The sequence below is a fragment of the Anolis sagrei genome, chromosome Y (assembly GCF_037176765.1).
Source record: "Anolis sagrei isolate rAnoSag1 chromosome Y, rAnoSag1.mat, whole genome shotgun sequence".
Classification (NCBI taxonomy): domain Eukaryota; kingdom Metazoa; phylum Chordata; class Lepidosauria; order Squamata; family Dactyloidae; genus Anolis; species Anolis sagrei.
The window spans coordinates 31,223,729-31,237,505 of record NC_090035.1 but is presented as its reverse complement, the minus strand read 5'-3'; the positions used below and the strand labels follow the sequence as shown (position 1 = coordinate 31,237,505).

Sequence of the window (13,777 nt, the reverse complement as noted above, 5' to 3'; positions counted from 1 at the left end):
GGAACTGGCCAGTGTGGGAAAAGGAAGCTCTGTCAATCTTGAGGGCCCTGGAAACATGGAGACACTTGCTAGAGGGAAGCGGCATACCCTTTGAGGTATGGACCGACCATAGAAATCTACAATACATCACTTCGCCCAGGAGGTTGTCGGCGAAACAAATAAGATGGGGGCAGTTCTTCAGCAGATTTGATTTTAAGCTAAGATTTCAAAAAGGGAAGCAAAATGTGGTCGCGGATGCGTTGTCAAGAATGCCGGAGAATGAAGGGAGGGGGCAAGGCCCAAAGGGGAGCATATTTTCGGAACAACAGTGGGGCATGGCGGTGCAAACCCGAGCACAAACGGAGCGCAGTCGGAAGCTGGTGGGGGTTGAGAGCAAGGACGGGGGCTGGGAGGAGGAGTTAAGGCAAGCATGCAAGGAGGATGAGTGGCTGGAGAGAAACAAGGAAAAGGTGGAATGGAAGGACGGATTGGGGTTTGTGCACAGGAAGTTATACATCCCAGGCAACTTAAGGGAAAAAATGATGGTCAGATGCCATGACAACAAGGGAGCAGGACATTGGGGAGTAACAAAAACCCTAAAAATGTTGGCACATCAGTGTTGGTGGCCCGGGATGAGGGGTGACACCAAATTGTATGTATCCCGATGTAATGCGTGTGCACTAAGTAAGGCAACCACACAAAAGCCAACGGGGTTATTACAAAAGGTGGCAGAGCCATCAAAACCTTGGAGGGTAATTGCTATGGACTTTGTGGGCGAACTCCCAAATAGCCGAGGTCAACGCTACATATGGACAGTGATGGATTTGTTCTCAAAACAGGCACATTTCATAGTGCTGCCTAAATTGCCATCTGCAGAAAAACTGGCTGAGCTGTTTATCAAACATATCTACTGGTTGCATGGCTGCCCGGACCAGGTGATCAGTGATCGAGGGGTGCAATTCACGGCCCGATTCTGGGAAGGGTTCATGCAGTTGATGGGAGTGGAAAGGACCCTGAGTTCAGCGTTCCATCCCATGACCAATGGGGGGGTTGAGCGCACACAACAGACTTTGGGACTGTTTCTAAGGACATACACAAACCAGTGCCAAACCGATTGGGCCGACTTACTTCCGTTTGCAGAAATCGCATACAATGGAGCCTGTCACGTGTCCACAGGGAAATCCCCCTTTGAGATAGTATACGGCATGGAAGTAACCCCTTTACCAAAGCTGCCGAGTTGGGGGGAAGAGCTGTGGGGAAAGGAAGGGTGGCCAGACAAGGTGAAAGCAAATTGGGAGGAAGTGGCGAAATCACTCCGAGAAGCCCAACGAAGGTATAAATTGTTTGCGGACCGGAAAAGGAGGGAGGGAGATAGATTGGAAGAAGGGGAATTAGTGTGGCTGAGCACCAAAAACCTCAAGCTAAATACCCCCTCTCGGAAATTGTCTCCTAAATACATTGGTCCTTTCAGGATTTCTGACAAGATAAATGATGTGACATATACATTGAAACTGCCAAAGGTTTTGGGGAAGGTACACCCAACGTTCCATTGTAGCCTGTTAAAGAAATACCAAGGTCCGCTAGACAAAGAAGGGACATGATGGTGATGTATGTTTCCCTTCCAGGAAGAAGAGGAGGAGGAGGGGGACGTTATGTCAGGACTCGGTTTCCTGGCCTTGGATAGTGGCGCAAAAAACCAGACTCCTGACATGGAGAACCGATAAGGATTTGCAGCTGGTGGCCTTGGGAAGGGCAGTTGGTGGTTTGGCGGGGAATATTGAGCGGGATCCTCAGTCGGCGGGAAGAGGGGATTCGAATGTGGGGGAGGGTATATAAGGGTTGCCTTGCGTCTGTATGCCAATCCTGGCTTTCATTGTGTATGTGTATCCAGTAGTAAAGGTTTCCTGATTGATTACGGATTGGCGTCCTGTGTCTTTTCTGGGAGCGGCTGCTGTGAACTTACACTTATACTACAACTTCTTTCCTTCACTGGGTTGCTGTGAGTTTTCCGGACTGTCTGGGCATGTTCCGGAAGCATTCTCTCATGACACCTGTGGCAGGCATTCTCAGAGGTTGTGAGGTTTGTTGGAAACTAGGACAAGTGACCTTTATATATCTGTGGAATGTCTGCTTAAGGCAAGTGTAATGTTGTAACTGGCCACCTTAATTAGCATTTAATGGCCTTGCAACTTCAAAACTTGACTGAGTGCTGCCCGGGGAGACCTTTGATGGGAGGTGTTAGCTGGCCCTGATTGATTCTTGCCTTTGCTTCAGTTAGTCTCAAAGGTGCTTAAAGATAGCTATGTATCCTGGGACACTCATGATTGCCACTGTTGGAGCTCAGTCTGTGATTGTGTTTCAGGATCAGGGTGCTTTGGATGTGGGGAGTGATGTCAATGAGTTTCAAGATGGCAGTGGTTTGGTCAATGATATTGATGCAGAGAATGAGCAGGAGATCCCTGTTCAAAGTGTAGTTTCCCATGAGAATGTCCCTGAGGGATGTGGGGATGATGGTGTGAGTTGTTACCAGAGTGTTCTTATGATAGGGAACATGAAAACAGCTCGGCACCTGGCCCAGACGCAGAAATTAATGAGCAAATAGATAGACGGGAAGAGATCATTCAAAACGGGAAAGCTAAACAGTCGTTTCGGCGTTCTGCTAGGCTCCGAGAGAAAAAGATAAGATAGTCTCAGCTAAAACAAAATAAATTTCTGAGCACTAGAGGCATAGCTAACTAGAAGATAAATGTCTGAAGTTCAGGATATGTAGTCAGATGAAGCATCGTTTGGAATCAAGTCAAGATCTCCTTGTTTCATGAATGTTTTGCTTGGAAAATTCATGTTTTAAGTGCCTTTGTTTCATGGTTTTGATTCTTGGAATTTATGCTTTTATATTCATATCTTGGATTCATGTTTCCTGATTTCTTGCATTTTGTTTGGGAAGTTTTGTCTTTGTTTTTATGGACTTTGCTGGACTATTACCCTGGACTAATTTGTTCCTGCGTATCTTCCTACCGTATATTCTGGCATATAAGACGACTGGGCGTATAAGATGACCCCCAACTTTTCCAGTTAAAATATAGAGTTTGGGATATACTCGCCGTGTAAGACCACCCCTCTTCCAATACACACCAAATAAATTTTTTTAAAAAAAATTTAAAAATCAGATTTGAATTTTTAAAAATCAGATTTGAATTCAATATGGTAATTTTAATTCAAATGCTTATGACATGCAGGTTCCTATGAGAGGGACATTGTACCTTACATAGTTGCTCTTCCTCCCTTGAATTTCATTTACACTCTGGGTCCTTTACATCATGCTGGCAAGTATGAAAGCAGGCTTTAAATGGTTCAGATTACATTTATGTTGGCATAGAAGCTTGCATGCAAATAGAAGTTGGGCTTTGTACGATGAGTACTGAGGTGAAGGCAAAGCATTTGTAGAATTTTTATCTAATCTTTATAAATCAGGACGTCCTATCAGAAGAGAGGGGCAGATTGGACCCTCATCCTTCAGAAATGTAGCATTTGGCATGGCACATGTTTACTTGGTCACATCTTGACATGTCTTCATCCTTAAATCACAGTGACAGGTTGAATTGTTTTAGAGTTTCTCAAGAACACAGCCAGGTGATGTTTAATTGTTAGAAGGGGAAAAGAGATCAGAAAAGAGGAACGGGGACCCTGGGTCAATAAGAGCTTTCCAGTTTAACTTCTGTCAAAAATGAAATGCAAAGATACAGGTTGGGGGACGCGTGGCTCGAGAGCGGTATGTGTGAAAAAGATCTTGGGGTCCTTGTGGACAACAAGTTAAACATGAGCCAAGAATGTCATGCGGTGGCAAACCCCCCCCCCCCCAAAAAAAACCCAATAGGATTTTGGCCTGCACCAATAGGAGCATAGCGTCTAGATCCAGGGAAGTCATGCTCCCCATGCACTATTCTGCCTTGGTTAGACCAAACCTGGAATTACATTGTGTCCAATTCTGGGCACCACAACTGAAGGGAGATGTTGACAAGCTGGAATGTGTCCAGAGGAAGAGGGTTACTAAAATGATCAAGAGTCTGGAGAACAAGCCCTATAAGGAGTGGCTTAAAGAGCTGGGTATGTTTAGTCTGAAGAAGAGAAGGCTGAGAGGAGACATGATGAAAGCTATGTATAAATATGTGAGAGGAAGTCATAGGGAGGAGAGAGCAGATCAAGGGTCTGGAGAACAAGCCCTATGAGGAGCGGCTTAAATAGCTGGGTATGTTTAGTCTGAAGAAGAGAAGGCTGAGAGGAGACATGATGAGAGCCATGTATAAATATGTGAGAGGAAGTCATAGGGAGGAGAGAGCAGATCAAGGGTCTGGAGAACAAGCCCTATGAGGAGCGGCTTAAATAGCTGGGTATGTTTAGTCTGAAGAAGAGAAGGCTGAGAGGAGACATGATGAGAGCCATGCATAAATATGTGAGAGGAAGTCATAGGGAGGAGAAAGCAGATCAAGGGTCTGGAGAACAAGCCCTATGAGGAGCGGCTTAAAGAGCTGGGTATGTTTAGTCTGAAGAAGAGAAGGCTGAGAGGAGACATGATGAGAGCCATGCATAAATATGTGAGAGGAAGTCATAGGGAGGAGAGAGCAGATCAAGGGTCTGGAGAACAAGCCCTATGAGGAGCGGCTTAAAGAGCTGGGTATGTTTAGTCTGAAGAAGAGAAGGCTGAGAGGAGACATGATGAGAGCCATGTATAAATATGTGAGAGGAAGTCATAGGGAGGAGAGAGCAGATCAAGGGTCTGGAGAACAAGCCTATGAGGAGCGGCTTAAAGAGCTGGGTATGTTTAGTCTGAAGAAGAGAAGGCTGAGAGGAGACATGATGAGAGCCATGTATAAATATGTGAGAAGTCATAGGGAGGAGAGAGCAGATCAAGGGTCTGGAGAACAAGCCCTATGAGGAGTGGCTTAAAGAGCTGGGTATGTTTAGTCTGAAGAAGAGGAGGCTGAGAGGAGACATGGTGAGAGCCATGTATAAATATGTGAGAGGAAGTCATAGGGAGGAGAGAGCAGATCAAGGGTCTTGAGAACAAGCCCTATGAGGAGTGGCTTAAAGAGCTGGGTATGTTTAGTCTGAAGAAGAGAAGGCTGAGAGGAGACATGATGAGAGCCATGTATAAATATGTGAAAGGAAGTCATAGGGAGGAGAGAGCAGATCAAGGGTCTGGAGAACAAGCCCTATGAGGAGCGGCTTAAAGAGCTGGGTATGTTTAGTCTGAAGAAGAGAAGGCTGAGAGGAGACATGGTGAGAGCCATGTATAAATATGTGAGAGGAAGTCATAGGGAGGAGAGGGCAGATCAAGGGTCTGGAGAACAAGCCCTATGAGGAGCGGCTTAAAGAGCTGGGCATGTTTAGCCTAAAGAAGAGAAGGCTGAGAGGAGACATGACGAGAGCCATGTATAAATATGTGGGAAGAAGTCATATGGAGGGCGCATAGAGGGAGTGGGCGAGGAGGAGGAGCGGCAGCCTTTGCTACCAATCTGGCAGCATGGTAGCCTACTGGGCTGTCTTCACCCTCGCCGGCATTCAGTTGGCTCCGCCCCCGCCCCCATCTCAGAGCAGCTGCTGCAGGAGGGAGTCAAAACTGGAGGGGCGGGGCCTCTGGCTGCTCCGCCCCGCCCCGTGGAGGGCCCTGCCCCCAGTTGAGCCCCCCCCCCCCCCGCTCCGGCTTCAACTCCTGCTGCTTTACCAGGCCGGAGGGAGTGTTTGCATGCTGTACTGTCCCACTGGTCTGCTGCTAGCTCTGCCTCTGGCCTCAAGTTCAGAGCAATTGCCGAGGAAACCAAAACTGAAGCGTGGGGTGGGGCCGCGAGGGGCGGGGTCCTCTTCTTCCACTGCCTCCCCACTCTGGGTTTGGTTCCCATGGCAGTTGCTCTGGCTTTGAGACCAGAGGCGGAGCGAGCAGCAGACCAGTGGTGGAGGGGACAGCACAGCACGCAAACACCCCCCGCCGGCCTGGTAAAGCAGTAGGAGTTGAAGCCTCCACGGGGGGGGGGGGGATCGGGGGTGGGACCCTCTGCGGGGGTTGGAGCCAAAGTAGCCAGAGGCCCCACCCCTCTAGCTTTGGCTCCTGTTCTGGGATCAGAGGGCGGAGGCGGAGCCAACTGAATGCCGGCGAGGATGACGACAGCCAGTAGGCTACCATGCTGCCAGCTTGGTAGCGAAGCCTGCCACTGCTCCTCCTTGCCCCCTCTCTCCCTCCGCCCTCCCTCCTCCTCAGGCTCCACCATGCAGGGACACCAAGGGCAAGGGACACGAGGGAAAAATGATCCAACAAAATTTATGCCGGGGTACAAGACGACTCTCCACTTCTGAGATGATTTTCCTGGCTTAGAAAGTCGTCTTGTACCCCGGAATATACGGTACCTATTTCTTAAATGTGCTTTTTTACTTTCCTGCTTTTTAATTATCTTCAATAAAAGGATTGTTTCACTATGCAACGGTCTGGTGTTTAAAGTCAAAGGGCTTTTCCTGTCCTGGAGTGCAACAGCCACCTTAATTACCTTTTGAAACTGCTACCTAAGAAAGCCAGTTTTTTCCCATCGACTTACCCATCCATATCAAGCAGTTGGCTCTGAGTGTCATCTTCTAGGGAGAACTGAAACTGGAACCTCCCAGCTGCTGGAACTGGGCTTTTCTCTTCTGGTGTACCATTGTAGAGATCCTGTGAGTCCTCTATTGGGAGAGAGGGCACAGACACCTTCCCTGAACTGAGACAGTTAGTTCCTCAAAAAAGGCTTACCAAAGAGAGACCAGAATTTAGATTAGGAGGAAGAGAAGAGCAGAGCAGAACATTATAGAACCATACAGTTGGAAGAGACTACAAGGGCCATCCAGTTCAATCCCCTTCTGCTACACAGGAATAATAATATAATAACTTTATTTTTATACCCCGCCTCTATCTCCCTGAAGGGACTCGAGGCAGTTTACACGGGGACCAGGCCCAAACAACATAATTAAAAATATAACACATTAAGATACGCAAACAACAGCATGGAACGAAATAAAAATAACATTATAAAAACTATAAAAGGAACCATCAAACCAACAACCAATGAGGGGAATACACAATCTAAGCCCTCTCGACAGATGGCCTTTCAGTCTCTGTGTCAGGATCGGATTTGTGAAGTTCGGGAAAACACCATAAATCCTCCATGGATAGTTTGATGTCAGAAGGAGGCACCAGTGGCAGAGACGATACTTGGATCGCTGGAAATATTTCTCATGAGAAAAAAATTGGTAATGGGTTTGGGGGAGGGCTGAAAAGAGTGTTTGGGCTGAGTTGCCACAGACCTAAGGGAGTGTTAGGGGAAACTACCCAAAATAATAAAGCAAAGCATCCAAAAAAATCAGACTATAAAAGCTGAGCATTAGCTCATTAGCGAGCAGAGTGTGTAGTGCCATGTGATGTGGCTGTAAAGAATTCAGAGCCTAGGAGACAAACATGGAGAGTCCAATCTTAAAAATCACAAAAGGTTTATTTACAATAATAAGAAATAATTGCAATTATTAATTATCAAGAACTGGGTCTGAGCTACTCTAACACCCATCTCCTCTAAAGTTTCAAAGAGAGGGAAAAACTCCAATCCATCTCTCCAGACACAAAAGAGAGAGATCTCAAAATGTACAGCACATACTCTCTGTGCTAAAGTGTAAGAAGGCAGAAGTCAGATTCAAAAAGTCTTGCAGTAGAAAAGCATCCATTTTAAACAACCAATCAGAATGAGAACAGAGAAGAAATAGATACATTCCCAACTGTCATTCAGGAGACAAGGTGGAAGGGAAACTCTCAGTCTATACTAAGCTAACCAAACTATTCCTCATTGCAGACTTGGGACTTGGGCAGTGTGGGGTTGAATTCCAACAGAGAGCATCTTGGAGGCAGTGCTGATGAAGCTTGTCTTGAAAAACCAGGCAAAGGCGAGTGCACAGCTCCAATGGCAGGCAGGAAGTTGCTATCACACGCCACTTGCTTGTTCCACGGCTGGTAGGAGGGGATCATGGAACCAATGAGCTCAAAGCTGCTGTTGTGGCTGTTCTCCTTTGTCAAAATGGGCATCAAAAATGAATCTTCATCTTCTAAGGGAAGGGGAGCATTGAATAAACTGATTTTAGCTTAAGAATAAGAAGGCAACACATGATAAATAAGTTTGCAGTTGCTTCCAAGACTGATGTTACAAAGCATGGGTCGTTTCAATGTGTTGAGACTGTTCCCAGAAACTGCACTTACTTAGCTCACAAAAAAACTCTATTCTGAGCACTCTAATGCCATTCAAATTTATTATTATTATTATTATTATTATTATTATTATTATTATTCCTTTATTATATTTTTCTTTCTTAAAGAGACTGAAAGCATTACTTTCATATTAATTTCAAGCCCAAAAGAAGAGTTTCCAAGGTTCACAAGTAAGGATGTTTAAGCAGTGAGACAAGAATCTGACAAAATCCATTTAACTTGTAGGGACTTTATACTGAGATTTCCTCCCTGACAAATCCAAAAATTCCGCTAGTGACTATATCACGTCTCTCAAGTTTTGGTAACATAACAAAGGAGTTGTGCAAAATATTTCTAGAGTTTCTTTTAATAAAAAAGTGCAACTACTTAAAGCAGATGACAGCTGCAGAAGACTGCAAGTGTTTTACCCAGTTTCTCAGCTCGTTTGCCCACAGCTTCTTTCCATCTCAGTATTTCCACCCGGAAGAGAACATCTGTAAGAAGTAATTAAAAGCAAATATAAGATACCGTATATAATCAAGTATACGCCAACCCAAATATAAGCTGAGGCACCTAATTTTACCACAAAAAACTGGGAAAACTTATTGACTCGAGTATAAGCCAAAGGTGGAAAATGCAGCAGCCACTGATAAATTTCAAAATAAAAATAGATGTTAATAAAATTTCATTAATTGAGGCAACAAGAGATCAAATGTTTTTCAAGGTTTACATAAAACTGTAATTTAAGATAAAACTGTCAAACTCTGATTAAATCATTATTCTAACTTTCTTCAATGTAAATGTGCTTATGTATTCTTCCAATAATAAAATAGTAAAATAATAAATGTATTAAAAATAATAATAGAGTAAAATAATGGAAATGTAATAACAGTAATAATACATGTAATAATAACAATAATAGAGTAAAATAATACATGTAACCATAATAGAATAAAATAAATGTAATAAAATAATAGAGTAAAATAATGGAAATGTAATAATACCAATAATAGAGTAAAATAATAAAAGTAATAAAAGTAATACTAAAAACAGTAAAATAATAAATAACTTTAACTTGAATATAAGCAGAGGGGAGTTTTTTCAGCCTAGAAAGGGGCTGAAAAAGTAGGCTTATACTCGAGTATATACAGTAATCAATTTGGTCCTCCATGTTAGAAATAGCAACCTTTCCAGCCTTCACTATTTGTTTGTTAATGAAGATATTTGCTAACCTGTATTGTATGTATGTATTGATTTGCCAGTTTGACTGACCTCTTTGGTGTATGTGTGTGTGTGGGGAGGGGGGGGGGTAAAGACATGCAATTGTATTGAGCACATTCACTCAGTTCTCCCATTTTGCTATCAGTATGTTTTTGGACTTCAATGTTAACAATTCGTTTTAGACCTCAGTGGAAGTGGATGCAGTATGCTTTTGAACTTCAATGGAGGCAGTTTGCATTTGGACTTATACAGGAACAGTTTACAATATGTTTGCTTTGAGAAGTAGTGAGTACAGTTATACAGTTTGGACTTTCATAAGATGTATACTTAAAGACTTTGGACTATGGACTATTAAGAATGATGCCCTGTGTTCTCAACAGAAAGAAACTACATCCTATTTATAACTGAACTTTGATAAGAAATGTGCCTGTATGGTGAATTAATATAAGATGTTTATAAGTAAACATGTTATGTTACCTTTTTAAAGAAAATGTTGTTTTTGTCTCTGAGCACATATTTTTAAACTAAGAGGTTTCAAGGAAGAGTATATGTTTTGGGCAACTGCAACTGCAACTTCAACTTCAAAGAAACATTTACTAGCGAAGTATAGAAGCAAAGAAACTCTACTAGCGAAGTATATTTTTTTGTGCAGTGGCATGTCTTTGTCCCTGGCAGTTCAAAGACATGGTTTATCAGGTTAACAGCTAAGTTACCTATTTGCCATTACATGAATGCTTGTGAACATCACTTTTTCAAAGGGTTGACTTCTAACAAGATCATACCTTTTCTTGACTAGTTGTTTTCAATAAGTGGTCTCCAGATGTTCATGGAGATTCACATGTGCCAAAAGGATATGGCATCTTTTTTTTTTCTTTTCAAAAAGGTTATGAATGCCATTTTCCCAAAAACTCTATATCCACATTTCCTGTGAAAGTAAAAAACCACAAATAAAAATACCCACTAGGTTTAGACAACACCTGTTTCGGAACCTCTATGTCCTCCAGTGTGACTCTGTAACCAACTTCCTACAGATTTGCACTATAAATTTCTAAGAAACTATATTAATCAAATCCATAGGTTAAACCCACAAATATGCAGGAGGGCTGACTGCAACCGGTATGCAAAGAAATTAATGTGAATGAACGGAAGTGAACTCAACTATTGTTAAGATGCTGTTGGTACTAAGGCAACAGGCATCTTCTGGAAATCTGTGTTTTAGGTGTACATCCAACAGATGTATGTCTGTGATCCAACCAATCCTGTTTTTGAGGAGTTGTCCTTAAACAGCAACAATGCTGGAAGGAGGCTTTGGAACAGCCCTGCACTGAACAGGCTTGACCACTGCTTCCCCGTCAATGGACTCTTTGTCTCTTTGTCTGTTTCTTTGCCCCCATCTTGTTCTTTCTCTTCCTCCTCCTCGTTTTCCTCCTCGGCTTCACAAAGGAGATACTCAATACCCTGACAAAATAAAAAGCTCACACAATGCAAAATAAAAAGTGAGTCCTGCTTATGGACAAAACAGATCTGTGCTCAGTAGTCATTTCTAGTCATCTAGGCATTTGATTCCTCATTATTTTATGCCATTTCCCAAAGGATCCCTCGCTGGCTCGCTGTCTACTTTAACATCGGAAGCATCCCTACCTGAAACCCAAGGAAGACTATACTCCAGCCTGACTTCTTCTGAGAGCTGACTAGCCACAGATCCTAACCATGTAGGAGGGGAGGGGGAACCGGGGGGGGGGCACCATTCAGGTTGTGTGGGGGAGGAGATGGGCTGGTCACCAAGGCCCCAGGGAGAAGCACAATAGAGTTCTTGCGACCCTGGAAAAGGTAGGAAGTGGTAGGCCCCATGGCAGTCCCCTTGGTCTTAAGGTCCTGCTGATCAATGCCAGATCTGTCAATGGTAAGACCGCTGCCCTTCAGGACCTGATCCTGGATGAGAGGGCGGATCTGGCTTGCATTACTGAGACCTGGCTGGATGAGCTGGGGGGAGTAAATCTCACTCAGCTGTGTCCACCGGGTTTCAGAGTGCATCAGCAGGCCAGACCGGGGGGGGGGGGGGAGGAATGGTTGCAGTTGTCTTTCGCAATCCATTGCCGTTATCAGATGCGCTGTTCCGCAAGCACCTGGGTTTGAGTGTGTCCATCTGAAGGTGGGGAACCGTGACAGTGTGGAGTTTCTGCTGGTGTACCACCCACCCTGCGACCCAGCAGTTTCCTTGTCTGAGCTTGCAGAGGTGGTCTCCAATTCGGCCCTGGCCTCCCAGCACCTGGTGGTGCTGGGAGACTTTAACATCCATGCTGAGTGGTGCAGCTCAGGATTTTATGGCCGCCATGACAACCATAGGACTGTCACAAATTATATCTGGACCCACCCATCAGGTTGGACATACACTCGACCTAGTTTTTGTGGCGGACAGTGGAACGATCAGAGTGGAAGAACAAAACATCCTTCCGGTGTCGTAGTCTGATCACTATCTGATCAGTTTTAGACTTTCTGTGACCCTCAACCTTTGCAGGGGTGGAGGACAGATTAAGATGGTCCACCCCAGGAGACTGATGGATCCGGATGGACTCCTGAGGAATCTTGGGGTTCTTCCTGCCATGGAGCCTGGCGATTCTGTCGACGCCTTGGTTGATCTCTACAACAGGGAGACGTCCAGGGTGATAGACACGATTGCTCCCGAACGCCCCATCACATTGCATCGTGACAGGCCGTCTCTCTGGTTCACTGGGGAGCTGGCTGTGATGAAGCACACGAGAAGGGGGCTAGAGTGCATCTGGAAGAAATCCCGGGACGTGTCTGACCAAGCATGGGCTAAAACCTCTCTTAAGGCATATTCCGTGGCTATTCAGGTGGGCAGGGGATCTTTCACGACCACCCGTATAGCGTCTGCAGCAAATAGATCATCGGAGCTGTTTCGGGTTGTCGGGGAACTCCTTCATCCACCTGTGGTGGAGGAGACCCTTGACGACCCAGCAACTCGGTGTTGCAAGTTCACACACCATTTTGCAGGCAAAGTTGCTCAGATAGGTCTCGAGCTCGACTCCAATTTCATCACAGTACCAGATGAGGTGATTGAGGCATCTGCTTGTCCAATTTTGTGGGATTTTTTTAGGCTTGTTCTTCCTGAGACCGTGGATGAGGTTCTTGGAGCTGTGAAGGCGATCACTTCGACTCTAGACCCTTGCCCGTCTTGGCTAATTAAATCGGCCAAGGAGGGGCTGGTTGATTGGTTTATGTTGATCATTAATGCATCGTTGGAGCAAGGTATTTTTCCATCTAATTTGAAACAGGCTGTGGTTTGGCCACTCCTCAAGAAGGCTTCCCTTGACTCCACGGTGCTGAACAATTACAGATCAATCTCCAACCTCCCTTTTTTGGGTAAGGTGCTGGAGCGGGTGGTCGCCTCCCAGCTCCAGGGCTTTTTAGATGACATCAACAACCTAGATCAGTCAAAGTCTGGTTTCAGACTGTGACCTCCGTAGAGAGCTGGACAGGGGGAGTGTGACTCTGCTGGTTCTCTTGGACATCTCAGAGGCTTTCAATAACATCTATCATGGTATCCTTCTGGGTTGTCTCTCTGGGATGGGTCTCGGGGGCACAGTTTTGTCATGGCTCTGATCCTTCCTGGAGGGTCGATCCCAGATGGTGAAGCTAGGAGACGCCTGCTCAGACTCCTGGCCTTTGATCTGTGGGGTCCCACAAGGCTCCATTCTGTCTCCCATGCTTTTTAACATCTACATGAAACCGCTGGGAGAGGTCATCCGGAGTTTTGGAGTTAGGTGCCATCTCTATGCAGATGACACACAACTCTACTACTCATTTCCACCCAAATCCAAGGAGGCTTCTCGGGTGCTGGACGAGTGCCTGGCCGCTGTGTCTATCTGGATGAGGAGGAACAAGCTGAAGATCAATCGCGACAAGACAGAGGTCCTCCTGGTCGATCGTAAACCTGACCGGTGTATAGGGTGGCAACCTGTGTTGGACGGGGCTACACTCCCCCTGAAACCACAGGTCCGCAGTCTGGGAGTCCTCTTGGATTCATCGCTTACACTTGAGGCTCAGGCATCAGAGGTGTCTGAGAGGGCTTTCGCACAATTAAGACTCGTGCGCCAACTGCGACCGTACCTCGCGAAGGCTGATCTGGCCGGGGTGGTCCATGCCTTGGTCACCTCTAGGTTGGATTACTGTAATGTGCTCTACGTGGGGCTGCCCTTGAAAACGGCTCAGAAATTCCAACTGGTCCAACGAGCAGTAGCTAGGATGTTAACTGGCGCTCCGTACAGAGAGAGGTCAACCCTCCTGTTCAAGGAGCTCCACTGG

At 45.4% G+C, this 13,777-nt stretch overlaps 1 pseudogene; it reads right to left on the bottom strand.

Annotated features, from left to right (window-relative positions):
• LOC137095579 (claspin-like) overlaps nt 1-13,777 on the bottom strand; it is a 138,548-nt pseudogene that overhangs the window by 111,515 nt on the left and 13,256 nt on the right.